The 18,278-nt window shown below is 40.6% G+C and overlaps 1 protein-coding gene across 8 annotated transcripts in view; it reads left to right on the top strand.

Moving 5' to 3' along the window:
- Positions 1-18,278, top strand: part of LOC115764851 — a 119,568-nt gene that overhangs the window by 91,539 nt on the left and 9,751 nt on the right. For 2 of the 8 annotated variants that reach the window (XR_004018053.1, XR_004018052.1), the window contains exon 4: positions 6,367-6,499. The exons of the other annotated variants lie outside the window; for them this stretch is intronic. The gene's annotated coding sequence lies outside the window, so the exon portion shown is untranslated. The remainder of the gene's footprint in view (positions 1-6,366; positions 6,500-18,278) is intronic. 8 annotated transcript variants of the gene reach the window in all.

The following is an 18,278-nucleotide window of genomic DNA, read 5'->3' as shown; positions in this document are numbered from 1 at the left end:
TCATTATGCACCCACCACCAGCTGCAGCGTTCGCATCCACGAGCCACATAAATCACGCTGAGGCGCGCACAAAACTACCATTTGATAATTTGCGAAAAATGGGTCTGACAACCGCGAGAGAACGCCATATTGTAAGCCGATCGATGTCATAGATACACGTATATATATGGATACATATAAGCAGCAGTTGCATATGTATGTGATGCTCACATTTCACGCCTGCAGCTGCCACGGGGCAGCTCTTCTCGCCTTTTTGCACAATGTGCACACATGTACGCGCTGCGCTGGCAGGGGAACGCGAATAAAATCACAAAAATCTAGTGAACTGTTGCCATTTGTCCATCCCGCCAGCCGGCCCAAGGGCGAAGGGAGTGCCGCAAATCCTCCCCTGTGCGCTCTCGTAGGTGCGAGAGTGCGTAATTATGCGCTCGTAGTCGTAAAACTGAACTTTATTGCCGCCGAAGCAAGTCCATTCAGCTGTGTCGCATGATTGGCCCGGCCTCGCACCGAGTTCCCCCTCTCTACCTCTGACGGCTGACATTTGATTGATTTATACATGTGTGAAGATCAACTGAAGCCTGCCTGCAGTCCGTAAACAAAATAGCTGGGTATCTTACAATTAAATGAGATATAATGATACGTATCTACGAGCCAGATGGTAGTCTGGCCGACCTTACAATCGAGTCTGCATCGCGCAGATTTGGTGCGCATACGCCCCATTGGCCGTGGGAAAATCTTTTCTGCCAAAATGGGGAAGAAGGTGTGTTAGTATACTGGGCAGTCAGTTTGGCATTACGGAATTGGCAAGATACTGTGGTAGTATTTAACGAACACTAAATGGGATCTTTTAAAGTGGAATAGCTATAATATATTCAGATATGTTTGTTTTAGGTAGATAGGCAACTGTTTTATGGTTTGCTACAATTGATAGCCATAAACATATACAAGTTAATTAGAAATAAAAAATAAATAATATTGTCAAATTGAAGAATAACTCACCAAATGTATGCATGCTCTTCGCCTGACCACCTTGTAAATGATCTTCAAGAAGTCTAAAAAAACAGACTACATAACGGTGAAAGAGCTGAGCCTGCCCCAATAACAGAAAAGTCAGAGCAGAATTAGGCGCAGCTGAGGCTTGAAATATGATGAAAATCAATGAAAGGAAAAGTGATGCGAAAGTGTAATGAGAAATAATTGTTATTATCATCTTATTTATTCTCTTAGTCGGGGCAGACATTCGTCGTAGATTACTTTTTATTGTAGACAGGTTACCGCAGCCCCCGCCGAAGTCAATTATTCAGCTGGTGGCCCGCAACAATGCCTAAGCGCTTACTTATCATCCAGACAGATGGCATCTTTGTCTTCACCGTTCAGTCTCTCTCTCTTTCTCTCTCTTTCCCTTTCTCGTTCTCTTTGTTGCTCTTTTCCATGCGCGCCGTACAAACAACACGTAGGCTTTTTTGGGGCTCTTTATGTGTGTCTGTGTGCGTGCATTCTTTCTGTGCGTGCGTTTGTGTGTGTGTGTGTGTGTGTGTGACGTCGTCGCCACGAATTGGCGGACAGAAGCAAAACAAACCATAAAAATGCGTAGCCATCGCAGTAGTGAATGCGAATACGAAGACGAAAACGAAAACGAGAAACGGAACGGAACGAAGCATAAAGCAAAAATTCAACCACAGTTTCCGTCAAAGGGTCGACCTCGAGCCCTAGCCGTCGTTAGTCTTCAGCCGCCAGCTGTCCGTGGCCCCCTCTCCCAACGAGAGCCATAAGTCAATGTCAATGGCACGCAGACAGACAAACGAGAGACCCACACAGACACGCGACTTTTTGGGGCTATGCTTTAAGAGTATTTTCATGTTTAATAAGACCTTGACACGCGACATTCACCTGACAACCTGAAAACGAGCACAAATTTGTTATTTGGTGTTTATGGGCGGCGCTTACAATTAAATAGGGCAACGCTTCTATCTGAAAGAAAGAAGTGCAAGAAGTTTTAAAATCCACTAATCAGTTTTCGAAAATCAGTAATTAATAATCGAATATCAGAACGATTTAATTTACTTCAGACAAAAACGCGCGTAATAAAAATAACTCTCATTACTGAATTGAGGCTCACCATAGAACGAGTTACACATGCATCTCTCATTCATACATACAAACACACACACGCACACACACACACACACTCGCTCTCTTACACTCACGCTGCAGCTGTGAAATGCAAACCAGTTTTTGTGCAGCGCCTTTAACGGTAAAGAAACCAACAAAATACTAAACAATTCGATAGTTCACATCAATTTGGCACATACATATAACACACATTTTTAACTTGCGAATTTATGAATTTCAACTTAAAACTTTTTGATTACTTATTAAAACAGTTTAATTTTCAGCCAAAGCAAGTATTGAATGAACAAAGTACTTGAAGTTTATTTTTAGCTGCCGCAGTTTTGGGACGTTTATTTTTTTGGCGGATGTTTGCTTTTCAACGTTTTGCGTTCATTTGAAGCCGTCGCCCGACGATTTCTTGTGCGCCGCTTGGTCGCTGCCTCTGCCGACGACGACGCCGGCGACTGTGGCTGCGACGCGCACGCGGACACGGGCGTTTGCTCGTTCTGTATCTGTGCGTATCTCACAGATATCGCCCCACGGCCAGGCCGAGTATCTGTGTGTAATGCGACGTATCTGTGAGCCACTAGACTGCCTGTCTGCAATAGTGTGTGTGTGTGTGTGTGTGTGTGTGTGTTTGTATGCATGCGTGAATGTGTGTGAGTATCTATGCTATCCATGCGCGCAGCGACTCAGCAAATGTCCCACGGCTGGGACTTTTCGGTTCAACTGCATGCCAGTTACACTAACAACCGTTTTAGGTAACGGGTACTTTACGTGCATTGCGAATTCGAAATTGGGAAATTTTCTATGTTGTACGCCGGCAACGGCTGATAAAATCCCGGCCACGTGCTATGCCCACATTGTTATCTTTGACTTTGTTTTGGCCCGTTGTTTTTGTGCTTTTTTTGCAAGAGAGCTTTTAGCTTTGCGTTTGCCGCCGTTCTTGTACATAGCCTAACCTCTTCCCCGCCGCTTACATTCCTCTTGCTATTGTTGTTTCGCTTTTATTTCTGTGTTCTGTTGTTGTCGTTGTTGTTGCGCTTGTGCCAATCGCCGGCGCGTCTTCAATTCTTTTATGGAGCACTTTTAGGGCTGTCTGCGACCCATTTTGAGTTTGGTTTCTCTTGTTTGCCTCGGCCTGTTCTTAATATATATATGTAATTTGTTGTTGTTGTGGTTGTTGCAATTAATGACCATTTGAATTATATTTGCGCTCGTAAAATTTACAAGAATTGTTTGCTGGCATTTCTCTTGCACTCATCCTCTCAATGGTGGTTCTTCCACAAAATCCGGTTTTCCCATTCACTTTGTACGTAGACAGCAGAAATTTTTACGACTTTTCTGCACAATGCGCAAATACTTCGACAATGGACCAACGCCCAACCCGTCCGAAGCAGCATTCCGACCCGGACCCATGCCCGGCCGTGGCACCCACTCGGCCATGGCCATGGCCTGGGAACCGGTCAGAACGTGAAACCATTTACCGTTGCCCGCATCGGGCATTTTATTGTAGGTTTTCTAATTTAATAAATCGTTTGTTGATAATAAATTTTGCACTCGGCTTTTATTAAAACTTTGCAGAATATATATTTTGACGTTGGCCTTTTCAGAGGTTCGACTCGAGTTTAACATGAAAATTAGAAGAGGACGGATATATATTTATGTAATATACAACTACAAGAAACTAGAAACCGGTTTACCAGTCTTGGCATGAGTATTATAAAATATTGATTGATTAAAATTAATGCATGTATCTGTAATATTCATCAGACTTTTATAAAATACACAATACAAATTTCCCTATTCTCAATAAGGTTAATATTTGCACTTTGATCTGTCTAAGGACTCTTTAAAGTAAACAATTATAGCAAGTAATTCCAATGTATATTTAATTGACTTTAAGCGCTTAAATCAGTGTTTGTATTAAATCTAAAAAGAGGAAACATACTATTCTTAAGGCGTACCAACTCAGGAACAAATGTAAGATATTGTCTAGACCTACGGCATTCCACTTGAAGGTACTAAAAATATACCAGAGCAGTTCCACTCGGCGATGAATCTTCAAAGCCCCTCAGCTAATCTGAAATTCGAAAATAGGTAAAAAACGGTATTACCTGAAGTTGTGAAGAAAATGGAAGGCTTAGCAACAGACTGCAACAGACTGGAGCTAAAGTGAACTTTTCGGCGTGCCGAAGATTAAACAAATTATATGTGTCGAAAATCTCATTTTCCGACCGATCATTCTTGAATAGTATAACTAACAAATGACGAGCTTGACGAGCTCAAGATATCTTGAAAAACAATAATAAGAACCTAATTTCATTGTTAACTTGCGTCGATCATCATCTATCGGTCAGCTTAATATGCATACGTACACTTAGAGACGAGCAAAAAGACCAAAAATTCTTTAAAAGCCATCAAACGTAACAATATAAATATATATATAATATATCTACAAGATAATATTGTACGTGTATATGCACTATGGCTATTATGTTATTTTCAACCTGGCTACACAGATAGTGAACTACCCTTAGCTAAATTCCTGGACCACCCTTACATCTGAGTCCGTGAACGAGCACAACTGCAACTGTGTGAGTGCACATTACCTACTCGCTGGCAAGTGTGTATGTGAGTGTGTGTATTTCAAAGAGCTTACCCCTAATTGCCAAGCCATAAAAAACTGCAATTTAAACGAAGGACAACCACGGAGGTGAGCAACGAGTGAGAGAAGCTCCCAACGAGAAGACTCGTGAGTTGAGAAACTCCTGGCAATCGCTATTGCATTCAGCAATGCTTACGATTACAGCGGGGCATTGTCGTTAGCCCCGACGCTCGGCCAGCAAGGAGACGGGTAAAGCAAGGATGCAAGCACCAGGCAACGAAGCTGGCCCATTAGCCGCAGAAGCAGTAGCAGATAAAAGGACACCAAACGGCAGTCGCCAAGCATCAAATTATGCGGAACTGCATTTTTACTTTTGGCATGGAAAATGCACACGATTTGCAGTAAACGGAGAGCAGAGAGAATACTTATGAATGGCTGAGTGGAGATGGATTCTAGTCAAGTATATGGAAACTGTGGTAACAGCTGCTTCTGGCTGTTGCCAGCTTGCAGTTATGTGTGTATGGAATAAGTGTTGTGTGTCCTGCGTCCTGCCACTGTCTAGATGCAAATTTTTCGCACACGATATCGAAAATCTCGAGAACTGCAGCCAATCAACTGGAAATTGCCAAGCGTCGAGTTAAGTGCCCAACAGCATCAACTCGCAGCGCACAGCTGAATTGATAACAGATATTGTGCAACAACAACAGCAACACGACAGCAAGCAACAACAATAGCAACAACCGCGAAGGGCGATAAGCGGCTCGCGGCTCGCGGCTCGCGGCCTCGCGGTTGTCGACTGCAAAACTTGAAGCTGCCGGTGGGGCGGCCAGTTCTTGTGACCGGCCAGCGTGGGCGTGGCAGCTGCTAATGCGTGCACTATAGTGCGCCCTGTTGCACCAACGGCAGCGTTGCCAGCTGATGCCGTTTCTAACTAGTCGTACCACACCGAAAATACGTAGCCGGGCGAGGCGAGAGAGCCAGAGCGATGCGACGGCGCGTGAGAGTGAGAGAGGCAAATGCAGTTGTTGCGGCCATTTTGGTGGGAGCGAGCACGACATAGTCAATATTAATGACAACAACAAAAGCAACGTCGACGCAATCGTCGGCAGCAACGACAACTGCAAAGAAGACGTCGACGTCGACCGCGACAGAGACCGCAGCTGCAGCTGGTCAGCGGCCCTGTTGTTGGAGACTTTGCCAGCTCCGCGACCTCAGAGTGTATGGCTGTGTGCGTCTGTGTGCTGGAATTTGGCGGCTGCGGCTCTAGAGAATCTGCCACTGCTTGTGCCTATGTATGCGTGAAGCTTGAGCGAAAACTTTTGAGTGAAAGAATGCCGAGTGTCCAAAGATTTGAATCTAGAGTTTCCACTCATTCTCCCGGTTGGAACCTAATGTGAGTTAAGTTGCAAGCAAAAATTGATTTTTCCAGTTCGATTTTCAATACATCCAATTAATTTATTATTATTAAGCATTTTATAAACCATGTTGTGCGACATTTTCGTTTCAGACACCTGAAGTTATAACAATATAATTAATTAACAACAATTTTACGGAATAGTTTAGATTAATATAGTAAATCTTAAAAATTGAAGAACCAATCAAGACAGTAAGACTAATAAATGGTTTTAACATTCTTCTCGTTTCAGCTTTTTATTTATTCTGATAATCATTATTATTTTGATTTTTAGTTCCGTATGTTTTGCTTTTATAACATTTGCAGATACAGTATATACAATTTGCGGATTGTGCTAATAGAAAATACACTTCAAAGCACCAAGGGTTGGTATTTAAATTTACTTTGTTATCTAACATGCACATTTCTTTATAAGCATTGATATAATATAAAGAAAAGAAGCGGTTAATCTGTGTGCATTAAAAGAAATTTAGTTTATAGTCGTGAATGGTCAAGTTGCCAAATCCATAAAACCCTTTTGTCAATGCACATAAAAATCAGCATAAACCATAATTGAATAATGATTTAATCCCGTCCGACGGGTTTTACGCATGAATCGATCATAATTACACGAGTCTGCGACAGCGACGCTTAAGCATTTTGGGCTCACGTTCACTCTCAAAAAATTTGCCGCTTTATCGCTTTAAAAACCCATTAATATGGCCATAAAACTTGCAATGGCCGAAAGCAGCCCCGTCGGCTCTCCTCAGACTTGGCGAGCAGTCAGCGTCTCGGGTTCGCGGCATTGAAGTGTTGAATTTGGGCTTGAAGCTTCTCCCGCAGAAGCATTAAAAATAATTCTCAAAAATTCAGGCATTCAGATTAACGATCCTAAGTTTGCTTGCGGTGTTCTGTGTTTCTCTCAGTCCCATGATGATTACATGGTGGCTGCGACCATTTCTAATTGAACTTGAGTAAGCATCCCAAAGATGGTCGACGGGGCTAGTCGCAGCTCCATTTTGCGGGATCTGAAAGGCATTTGTGTGATTCAATGTGAGGTTTTTTTGGCTTGAATGGACGTCGCACAGAAATTGCCCGATTTGTGTAATTCGCGTTCGCGGCGAGTTTCGATTGTCTCGGCACATTATGAATGGGCCTATAAAATGCATTCATTATTGCCATTAGTTGCCCGTAAATTGGAAAATAAATGTGACACAGTGTCGTCCCCAGCTCCACCGCACCGCTCTCCTTCAGCCCTATCCACCGTCCAAGCGCGTCATTGGCGAAGCCGATGCGAATCCATATCATCATGCCACAGATTTGCTGGACTGGCATGGATGATGCTGGTAGCTGCCAAGAGCATGCTGACAGAGACGTTATTCCAGTTTTAAATCTGCTATGGAATCTGAAGGGGATAACAATTAATACATTGCATTAAATACCTCGTTATAAGGCATCTTTATTGGGCAACAAAAAACACACAGCAACAACATCTTCGAAAACACTGCAATGACATACGCTTTTGGGTCTCTCTCATACTGAGACCATATATCTATATTATGTATATATTATATATGCAGATTATAAAGCACAATACTGTATAAATAGAACAGAGAGCAGTATATATACACATATTTGCATCACGAGTACCCCTACTTGCTTGCTTTTTAGTCACCTGTGCCTGGAACCACTCAAAAGCAGCTTGATAAAGAATGTTTAACTGAATATAACTGTTTATTACGTAAATAATAACCATTGCAATTATTTAAATAAAGACCAAAAAAGTGAAATGTCAAGTTTTTTGTACTTCAGCGATTCAAGCGAACTTTTATTGTTATTGATGTGAGGGTAATGCAGAGGTTGGTGTATTCATTATATTATAACTATTGTTGTCATCTCTGCTCGAGTTGCTCGAGTTGTCATCCCGCACTCGCAGTGGGCGCTTATCATGAGCTAATGAGCTTTATTGTCACTTAAATACAGATTTTAATTATATTATTAATTTTATTATTGCGCCCCAGTCTAGTATTGACAGCCGCTTGGGACACCTTACGAACAGCTCGGGGGCTGCTGAAAGGCAGTCTGTCCACTGGACTCTTTATCTGCTGCTCCCACTTCCAACCAAGCAAAAAAATAAATAAATACAAAACGCAATAAAAATGTTAATAATAAGTAATCAATGACATTTGCACCCACTCAAGCGCAATAATTACAAAATAATCATTCAAGACGGGACTGACAGTCGAATGTTTAATTGAAAGTGCACTGGGGATTAAACATTCTATATTAAATGTATATTCTTTGTACAAAATCACAATTTTCCTTGTTCAACAACTAATAATATAAATTTTGGAGAAGCGACTGAGAAAACGTTTACTGCTATATACAAATATGAACACTATTTTTTGGGTACCCATGACCAATATACTTCTTCTTAACGAGAAATTACGCATTTCTGCGGCACGCCAAAGATTAAACACTCTTGTAGATATTTGACGTATGGTTTTGCAGATCTGTGAAAATATCCTGAAAAACAAAATACTTTGATATACAAAAACTCATTTTTTTTAACGATTCTTATGATTGAGCTGTATAATATTGTACTGTGACCATAGTAAGTTTTCGCTCATACTTATATAATGTAAGAAGCATAGTGAAAAGTGTACATTTTGTGCTTGGTCAGGGTATCTAAATAAGCGGAAAAGTTTCTACTTTTCTACCGATCGTTCCTTTGACAGTTATATGATACAGTTGTCCTATGTTGATATATGTAAGGAGCATTGTTAAACTAATAAGCGACGAGTTTGGTCAAGACATCTTGTATAAAAAAAAGCTTTCTATACGACGGATCGTTCCTATGGCAGCTGTATCATATGGTCTAATCCACCCAGTTTGACATATGTACTGAGTGCAGCAGAAAGACAAAACGTGAAGACTTAAAATTAAGAGACTAGTTCGCATAAAACAGCCGGACGATGAAACTTATCAATGGGGTTAGATATGATTTTTACTATGCGTTACCCATTTTAAGACAAAATTATAGTACCCTCTACAATGGTATAAGAAGTTGTTGAGAAATACGTCTTTGTTCGGCTGTATCTGTTAAGGAACGATTGAATAGTTTTCTGAAGAAGAAGACGAATGAAGGCTCCTCCAACTCCATAAGTATATAATGTATATGTCTTGTATATGTTGATTATATCTTGTTCAACCCTATTTCCTATTCCTATTTCTTTAACATATAACATAGACGAATTTTTGTAGAGAAAACCACCCAATTTCTATTCACAAGTAAATTCTCCTTATAATATACTAATATTACTTTGTCTTATGCCCTACATAAGCATTTTAACTTAATTTTCTTTAAACTTGGCAAAGACGCACTGACTAGTAACTCTTCGATTTTCAAACCAATTAAATATGTTTTAATTTTATTAGTCAGTCTTTGTGAATATCATGTTGTTATTACATCTAAATGATTGGTATTTATGTGGTTGATACTGTTTAAGCGTATATATAGTATAGATATATACATTTTCGACTGGAAACGCCCATCGAAATTAATTAACTCGTGTTAAGCACAGGACAATTATTAACGTGAAGTGGGTATTGGCAGCATTTCCATTACGACGAAATAACAATATCAATATTCCATCCACTCCACTTTACTCCACTCCCCACTTGGCAGAGTCTGGTATCCGACGATGACTGCTGCATGGCAGGCAAGTCCCATAAATTGCGCGCAAAACACGAACTTGCTTAGAAAATCGTTAGTTTAAGTGCGCCACAAATTGACAATTAAATAAATCGAAAGATGTCCCAATGACAGCTACAACGACGCGACTTGCGACGAGCAACAACTTTGTGTGGGACTTGAACATGCATTCGCATTCGCATTTTGAATTTTGCATTTAGCAGTTTGCATTTGGCATTTTGTAGTTCGCATTTCGAGTTTTGCATTTCGAGCCTCGAGCCATGAGTTTGATATGCATAACATTCGTTTGGATGGCAGCCAAAGGGAACGTGAAGCAAAAGGAGTCGAGCAGTCGACAGGTTGACGGGGGCGTTGGTGACCAGCGACTAAGTTTGTTAGCATTTCGCACGCATCCTACATAAATTAGCCAGATTTATGCGACAGCCGCTGCGCTTAGATTTTGCTAGAAAACAGCACATTGCCAGCAAGAAGGGAAACAGGGGTGCAGGACTGCCATTGGAGCGAATGGAACATACCGATAGCGCATGGCACATGATAGCAAATCGATAATAAATTAGCATCTTTGGCGACACGTTTCCTCCGCACCTACAAACACACTCAGAAAAGCTTCAGCTGCGCTCTCTCGCTCTCACTCGAGCCCGTCGACCATTTGTCCCGCTCGCTCCCTGATTATGGGCGCACTCATTTTGTAGCCGAAAAATCGATTGAATATGCAAAATATATTTTGAGTTTTTAGCCAGCAGCATCACTGGCTCAGTTTCTGGTCTGGCTAAGGCCTTAGCCAGCTAGGTAATGGGATCCGCCTAAGTCAACAGATAGGTCGAGCAACAGCACCAGCATCCTCGAGGGTCCAACTCTTTGCCGGCTGGCCAAGTGAATGTTAATTTGGGGCTAACATTTTCGTTGTCTGCTTGATGTTGGTTCACTAAAATGAAATGCAAACGCAGAGGGGACAACCGGGTTATGGAATGTTTTTGCTTTCAAGCTCAAACGCTTTTGTTTTTCCCGTTCAAAACAAATATTGAAGCGCTCGCTATCTGAATCTTAAAAATACCCGTTCCAAGCACTCTGTGCAGCAAAGTTGGTCTCCGGCTAGTTTAATCCGAATTTGCTGCTACTCCGTTCGTTGTTGCCTTTTCAGATTTTAATCGCTGGAATTAGTTTCGGGCACAGACGTTTATTTGACAGCCCAAACGCTGAGTGTAACACTTTAAAAGTGTATATTGACAATATTATATGCATATGCGATGGCCGGCGTTCGATTTTTTCTATCTTCGTTAACTGTGTATTGAGTGCTGTTTTGAAATGCAAAGCATAAACGTGTTTTTAATTTAAAACTTTTTTCTCTAGCCGAGCAGCACAGCGCCAGGGGCCACCTTATCGCCATTCGCAATTACTTGAACATTGTGTTGCTTTCCACACTTGATCCAATAGATTTGCCAACACATTCCTCCAAGTGACCCAGTCTCTGAAGTCTTTTGCAGAACATTTGCCGGCTATACACTTGAGTTCCTTTTAGGGTTACGTTAGAAAGGCAAGCCAATTGAATGCCATAAAACGAAATGTTTATATTTCGAAAAAGTCAAAAGTTAAATACATATTGCAAGAGATCAACGGCCTTCGAAATGGGGAGATACGCGGGTCTGCTATTGCCAGCTGAGTATGGAGAAACTGGGAGCTGGAGGCAGCTCTCTCAGCACTTGGTCTTAATTGAAATTTGAAATATGGTATTATGTGCGCGCCGTTCTAGCACAGTTCATAATCGAGCCCCAAGCCAAGTTCAAGAACTCCCTTGTTGTTTATTGAAATAATTATTCAGCCGAATGTAATGAGCAACTGGCTCAAGTGCCATTGCCGGAGAAGGTATGCGGCACATGCCTTCCAAATCGTACATAACGGACTCAAGCAACTCACAAGCAATCCAACCTAATGCCACATGCACTTGGTCATGAAATTAATTTTGTATTTGTATGTATGTATTATGGAGTGGTTGTATAATGAAATCAAGTCAAACAGGCCTCCATATAATTAGCTGTAGACGCAGTTCTACATGCGTTTTTAATTGGAAATTGCCTTGTTTGAGTGTGTGCTCAAAGCTAATTTTAAGGGAGATTATGTTATTACGAAATAACAAAAGGAACTTTATACTATTTAGAAAAAAGAATGTTTTAACTGATAAGTTTTCCTATTTAATATATAGATGTAGCACGCTTCAAACTATTTATATTTATCCCCACTAGCTGTCTGGCAGATCTGCAAATAATTTTCATTTTTAATGAAAACTTAATTTACTTTATTAACAAAATAATCAACAAGTTAGGGTTGACTTTTTAAAAGCTTAAGCCATTATAGTAATTAACACTTATTTGCTATAAAAGACAGAAATTAAAAAAAAGGAAGCTATTGTCTTTGTGATACCAAATCTGTTTGTACTAGCCACACAGAATTAGTCTCATTCTATAGGAGATACATAATTTAGTCTTCTGACGCTCTTAAGGTTTTGCTTGTACTTTATAGCAAAGCGATGCCAATAATTGCTAAGATTGGTCATAATACAACCGATCGTTATAATAACTAAGGAGCGGGATATTTGCATAGAAAAGTGCAGACGGACCGTCCTGAACGAGAGTGTATAACTTAATGTAATATCTGCTGGCATAAGTCTTCCATTAACTTTAATTGCGCATATTTGTAACAATTTAAACAGTTTGCTTAAATAACATTTTTAGGTTAGTTCAATGGCAAACAAAATGAAAGTAGACAAAATATAATTCGTACAGAAAAATCATAGAAAGCCAAGTTTTTTTTAGAATTTCTATATTTAAATGATAAAAGAATTTGAGTATATAAATCTAAGGAGAAATAGACAAAAATATTCTACTTATCTGAAAGAAAACACGGAACAGCGGAATATTTTGAGCTAATTGCGAGAATTTCGGGCATCAATTTCAGCCCAAATTGACAGACGAAATAAGTTTAATGCTAATTTAATTATGCATTTATTGATAATAAAATCTTTTATGTGACATTCAAAATGAATTACGATGAAATTGGCATGTGCAGACGCAGACCCAAAGACATAGTTATAATTCACATTGTCGTACGCTTTATTTATTAATGTTAATATTAATATTGTTATTATTATTATTATTGCTGTTGCTGATTTCGTTATTAAAATTTTATAGTTTGCTTTGATTTGAAATCTGGATGAGACGCAAACTGCCAAAACAGTTTGAAATGTTAAGTATAATTCGGCTATGCTAACAAGTTATAGTGCTCTCGGGAGTATCCAACAAGCAGACACGCCGGGGCAATGATTTAAAAAAAGATCATCGATTACATCACCTGACGCACATTTTCCTTAATAGCTTCTGTGTTCCTGAACCTTCATGAATTTTCTTCAGTAGATTATATTCGTATATGTCTTCGCTGCCTTGAAATTGGGGCTAACAAATAATATGTGGTTCCAATCGGAACTTTTATTTATATGTTCTTGCGAGATGCGGCGGCATCCTAAGAGTGAAGTCTATTTGATCGGTGTATGCTATATGAGATGCAAATTTTACATGGTATATGTGGTTACTCTAGATTTTAAAACGTAAAAAACAAAGAACAATTTCAATTTTAATTGATTCTATCGAAACATGGCAAGCTAAAAATGATTTAAAAACGGAATCATATATCGCGAGCACTGTGAGGACCTTTTTTAAGTGTCTAGGCTAATAGTTTTCTACTGCTGATGCTGCTAAAGAATATATATCTTTTATGGGGTCAAATACGCTTTTTTCTGCATGTTGCAGACATTTCCACAAACTCCCCACCGCATTCTGGGTATAACAACGCTTTATATTACAAGTGGAAGTTATTTTCATGACGCTGCTCGCTCTCGCTCAAGGACATCGGCTGGGCTAACGACTGGGTTGCATTAAGGGTTATGACTTTGTACTTACGAAATATTATTGCATCCGCGACAGGTCCTGTGGTGTAGTCCTGAGACCTTGAAATGCGCAATTATGCCCACGGAATATGTTTTTTACAGCAGCTGCTCGATCTACCTGTTAGCCTTTCGTTTCTTTCAGGGATATCCTTTCTCTGGCTGAGTTTTTTGTGCACGACGTCCTTGAAGCGATTTGTGCGTTAAGCAGCGTTTTGCCAATTTCAAAGCATTAATGGCTGCTACCAAGGTGAACTTGTTGCTGTCACATGTTGTGCCACATGAAGGCTCAGAATCGATAAATTATAAGACTGTTAGCTCCCAGAAGCGATTCGTAAAGGCCATCCGCCATTTGGCCTTTGGCTTGTTCAGTGCTCAGCAGCAGCTCAACCCACCAGCTTGTCAACGAAAGTGAATAGTTAAAAGGCTGCCAAGGAGCCCAGCGCAGCGCAGAACAGGAGTGAGCTCCGGTTGGCCATAAACTCCCCGAACAAAAGGTGAGCGGCAGTCGTAAAACGCAACATGGTGTGACATTTTCCAGATATACCTACATATACATACATATATCGTTAAGTCTTACTGTTGCCGACATGGCCATTGTTTCTGTAGTCATCGGACTCACTGCATCCATATTTTCGCTCGTCGATAGCGTGGGCTAAGGGTGTGAGGCGTCAATATGGACGGGCTGGCCGCCTTGTCGCTTGTGCGCCGTGCCGTGACTTTTGTTTGCCATTTTATTGTCACGCCAAAGGATTTCCAAAGCATTTTAAAAGAGAGTCCTATATTTTATGGCCCTGCATAACAATTGGAGATTTTAACCCTTCAATGGACGATGTCGCTTGGTTGCCTGACGTAAAAACTAGAAACTGGCAACGTCTGTTTTCCTTTAGAAACTGCAAGTCCATCTGGCAATCTGACCCGTCGTGTGTTGTCAAAAGGCAATATATTTCTGAACACATTTCAAGGTTCTGTTTTGTTTTTTTTTTTTTTAGATTTTCAGTCAATATTTATGAGCCCAAAAAACCGGAACGCAATTGAGAGTGTTTGACAACTCTTTGCCGTGTGATATATAAAGTAACATGAGTTAGAATAGATTCCCATTGTAACTTGACAAACTGTATTTAGTAAGAACTTATAAATACATACTACATAAATACATTTCAATTTGTACTACAATAGATAATTTGTGCATTCAACTTTCTACTTACATGCGTAGAGTATCTTCATGCCACGATCTGTGTTTGTCAATCTCATTTCCGTTTGGCAAAGGATCGAGCAGTGACCTTCTCAAGTCTATGGCCCATTTAGGTAACTTGATAATGGGTTCGTTTTATCCCACACATTCATTCATAATGCGATATTTTCATTACTGAAATATTAGCTTAACTACACCCAATCATTCTAATGATTGGGCGTAATCCATTGCACAGCTGTCACTCACGCTCACGCTAACTTTGTGGTCTACAATTTGCAGTGGCACGTCAAGTGGGAATGCCAGTGGGCACAGAGAATGTGCTAGCGTGGCCAGTTTTTATTATTTTTGCAAAAATATGCTGCACACTGTGCAATTTATATTGTTATGTTAATCCCCCGCATAATAACGCCGCGCTTAGTGTAAAGAATTGGCTCACTAATTGCACGAGCATTTGTCCTCCTCCCAGCCGCGCGCTTCGCTATGTACTGCTGGCCCGTAGACCTGAGGCTGGCACTCGCATTTGTTTTCGAAGAAAATATATATGTATTCCTTTCGTAGCCACAGTTAGGCCACGCAGGCCAGCCAGTGCCCGCCAATGGACCTGTCTTCGTCGCTACTTTGGCGGGATAAACGGGAACGCTAAACACGCAATGTCCGACTGTGCGCATAATTGGCGTACGTTCGCTTCAAAGAGCTGAACTGCGGACTGCGGCCGGAACGTCTTAACCAGTACTAAAACTCACTTTTAATGGCCACCATCGATGATAAGCCCAGCGATTTTATGGCTATAGATAGCAAGTGTCAGCGTCACGTAAATTTGCCGGTACAGGCCAAATATGTATACTCCTTACAGGTAATGCTCGTCATCAGTTCAAAGTCGCTAGTTTCTTTGACTGTCCTGAGCAAAATGTTCAAATTGCCCCTTTGGGCAGTGACACTATATCAAAAATAAAGTCTTTTTCTGCAAACTTGCCACATTACTGTTTTGGTAAATAAGAATCAAAAAGTTTCCTGGGGAAACCATTTTTTACTTTTAAAATTGAGCTTTTTGTTTAACTATTGGTAATTCCTATATGTAATCATAACTTTGACAAATTAACATTTATGCAAAGTTAACTTAGCGTCCTACACATTTTATGATTAAGATTTGTTTTATATATTAAAAAAAAAAGTCTCAGCAGATTAGCATTCAAACTAATAATTGTAAGTTTGACTCTCTTATATTGAATTAATCTGTGTTTATCCCCTGTTCAGGCTTTTGTGAACTGGGCCGTGAGAATTCACGTCAGACTCTGAAGAAATTTAAGCCCTCGTTCTGGCATTTCACCATAACAAACAATAACTCGGTAAATCGATAAATAAATGACGCTGACCCTAGCGAGATTGGGACTTATGGTGTCTTATGGTTCGGGCCGCACCGAGAACAAAAACAACGCATTAAGTTTGAATGCCAGCCGAAAAGAGTTAGCCCCCGGATGACCACACGATGAGTCAATAGCTCGAAACCAGTTTCACGCTATCCTAAGCTTGCCCTCCACGTTGTCATGGTTGCCACTAAAAACATCCCTAGCCCTGGCTCAACCGCATGGGCGTCGAGGCAGGCAACGAACGGAATTCCTCTAAAGAAATGCGCAGTGAGTGCGGCGAGAGCAGAGCGTAAAGATGTGCGCATAGGAAGGGGGATGAATTCTGTAAGCCAACTCTCGTTTGAATCTATTTATGAACATTCAAAGTGCCAAACTAGAGCATGGCCGTCAGCCCCAGCCATTCCAATGCGGTTTCTCTTATCACAGCCATTTCTAGTCGCCGCTGTTGCTGCGGCTGCTACGGCTGTTGCCATTGTTGCCGCCATGCTGCCGCATTCAAAGTGGTTGATCAGGTTTACGGGCCCCTGGCCGGCAGCTTGTTCCGTGCTTGATTGCTTAGCTTATTGCTCTTTAAGCTGCACGTTAGGGAGTCTTGAAGGCCTCCATTCGCAGTCAGGTAAGGTCATCCAACGTCTTCCGGGTCTCCTAAGTCCCTAGATGCCGTCCAGTCACCTGAGCCAGCCGCCTGTTGTTACTTCCATAATACATTGAATGAATTCGAACTGTCCCGCTGGACAGTACGTTAGATTTTCTGATTATGCATGCACACTTAGTTCTGTTGAGTTGAGGGCATTAAACCGAAATAGTCTCCATAGTTTGTCAACATGCAAATCAAATTCAATCGAAAATTCCAATTAACTCTCACTTAATTCAGTAATTAGATTACGATTACTAACCCGGACTCACTTGTAAACAACAATTAGCATTTTTATTGTGTACACATTTAATTGGTAGTTTTTGTTATTTGAGTCAAAGAAAGTCCTATTTAGTGCCTTCCTAAAAATGGCCTAGTTGCCCACACAAACACAACTACAAGCTTTAGGCAACGGCTAAACGCTTTGAAACCGAAGTTCAAAATCATGCAATTTATGTCTTGCTACTGCTTCAACTTGGAAAATAGTAGCGAGTAGGTACAGAAGTCTTAATACCCTTGTAGACATATGCCATGCAAAACTGTATGTGAGAATAGTGAAGCTTGTAAATGATAAGATTGGAAGACGGCATATATTGTCACACAACAACTGATTTTTCGACCGATTGTTCCTATAGCACTATATAACAAAGTAGTACGACCTTGATAAGAATTAGTTCATATATCTGCAGCATAGTTAAACAAGCAAGTGCTGGGACTAGTCACGTGATCATGAAAAACATGTTCAAAGCCTACTTTTGACCGATCGTTCTGACAGTCATGTTATTTGATGGTCCGATCTTGATAAAATTGCAGTTGTGACATATATTGCCCGCAAAGCTTTTAAGCTAAGAGACTCGTTCGCATAGAAACAGCCGGTCAGGCAGAGATACGGGCAGACGGACATGGCTATATCAACTTGGATGCTGCTGCTGATCTAGAATTTATATATACTTTTTGGGTTAGGGGATGCCTCCTTCTATGCGTTACATGTTTTATGACAAAATTAAAATACGCTATGTACTAGTTCTATACAAGCGTTATATCCTATTCAAATTCTCATTACAAAAAATCCCACATGAAAAAAAGTAGAACTGAAAATACCTTGCTTGAGAAATAAGTGCAAAAAGAGTATACATAATTGCCTTTCCCACTAACTCAACTATTTGGGAAATTCTTTCGGTGTTTTGGCTGCGATCTTAATACAATTTTCATAATATAAAATTGGTATCCACATACATGTAGTTACACCAAAGCCCAAAGGCTAGTTTCAAAAAAGAGCCTTTGACAGTTTTAGGGGCATACGAGGTATCCTATAAGTAT

The sequence above is a fragment of the Drosophila novamexicana genome, unplaced genomic scaffold, assembly GCF_003285875.2.
Source record: "Drosophila novamexicana strain 15010-1031.04,08,12 unplaced genomic scaffold, DnovRS2.1 tig00000877-arrow-arrow-pilon, whole genome shotgun sequence".
Taxonomy (NCBI): domain Eukaryota; kingdom Metazoa; phylum Arthropoda; class Insecta; order Diptera; family Drosophilidae; genus Drosophila; species Drosophila novamexicana.
This window is presented reverse-complemented; position numbering and strand designations above follow the sequence as displayed.